The sequence below is a fragment of the Stegastes partitus genome, unplaced genomic scaffold, assembly GCF_000690725.1.
Source record: "Stegastes partitus isolate 25-593 unplaced genomic scaffold, Stegastes_partitus-1.0.2 Scaffold541, whole genome shotgun sequence".
In the NCBI taxonomy this organism is placed as follows: Eukaryota; Metazoa; Chordata; class Actinopteri; family Pomacentridae; genus Stegastes; species Stegastes partitus.
The window spans coordinates 175,939-177,030 of record NW_007578272.1 but is presented as its reverse complement, the minus strand read 5'-3'; positions in this window follow the sequence as shown (position 1 = coordinate 177,030).

The following is a 1,092-nucleotide window of genomic DNA, read 5'->3' as shown; positions in this document are numbered from 1 at the left end:
CCTTTTACGGTGCTCCTTGTAGAAGTATGAGTGTATGTAAAGCTCACAACTCCATGTGGCTGAACATAACCTGGTCAAAACTCATTTATATTACCATCAGATTATGTTTTATTCACTTGTGCGTCAGAGAAATAAGTTGCCCTTCTTTTCTGAATATCTTTACCTGGTTGCCTAAAAAGTTGAATTTCAGTTCATAGGTTAAATTGTGACTCACTGGCAGGAAATTATGTCTGAAACTGTGTCTGAAAGAAGAAAGATAAAGGAAATTATGCTCCGCTATGATCCGTCCAAAAGTCCACAGTAACACAATAAAGCACATTAAAGAACATTTAGTAAAACAGCGTTACTGTTCCGCTATACTCAACCCAAAATTACTGCTTCCAGTGGTTCAGTTGCATTATTATATAAAAGTTAGGGGTTAAACAGAACTGTCAGGAAGCTGTTAAATATTGAGCTAATAATATTCAACAAGTGTTCACTAAAATACTGCCGGTACAGCATCAATCTGACCTTCGCAGTCACAACACTGAAGTATCTCAGATTCAGTTTTCTTTTTCTATTTCATAAAGTCACGTGCTCCCTGTGACTTTGATCTCTCGTCCACGTGGCTCCTGATTTTCTCTCCCCTCTGTGTTTTACAAGTCCTATTTTCGCACAGCGCTCTGTTGCATATTTATGCACAAAGTGTAATTTTTAATTCATACCCTCAGAACATCAGCATTTTGTTCAACAGCTGCTGTAGAAATTACCATTGTAGTATTGAGTGGATGAGACAGATGTTTTAAAGTTTTAAATCGGCTTTTGCATGGGTCAGTAGCAGGTCTCGGTAAGCTATGTTCGGCGTGTTGCATCTGCTTTGTGGTTCAGTGTTAATGTGGTTTAAAATGCTTGAATCATTCATTCATATAAACCTGAAACTCCCCACAAGTAATCTAGGAGCGTTTCAGGTACTGCGCCTGCTGCTGAGGTCTAATTTTAAACACAGATGAAGTTTTAAAATTAATGAGCTAATGGAAATATTGCTTGAGCTGAAAATTCGGGTTCACGTTGATATGATGGCATCGCGTGCAAAGTCCAGGCTCTGGTTCACGC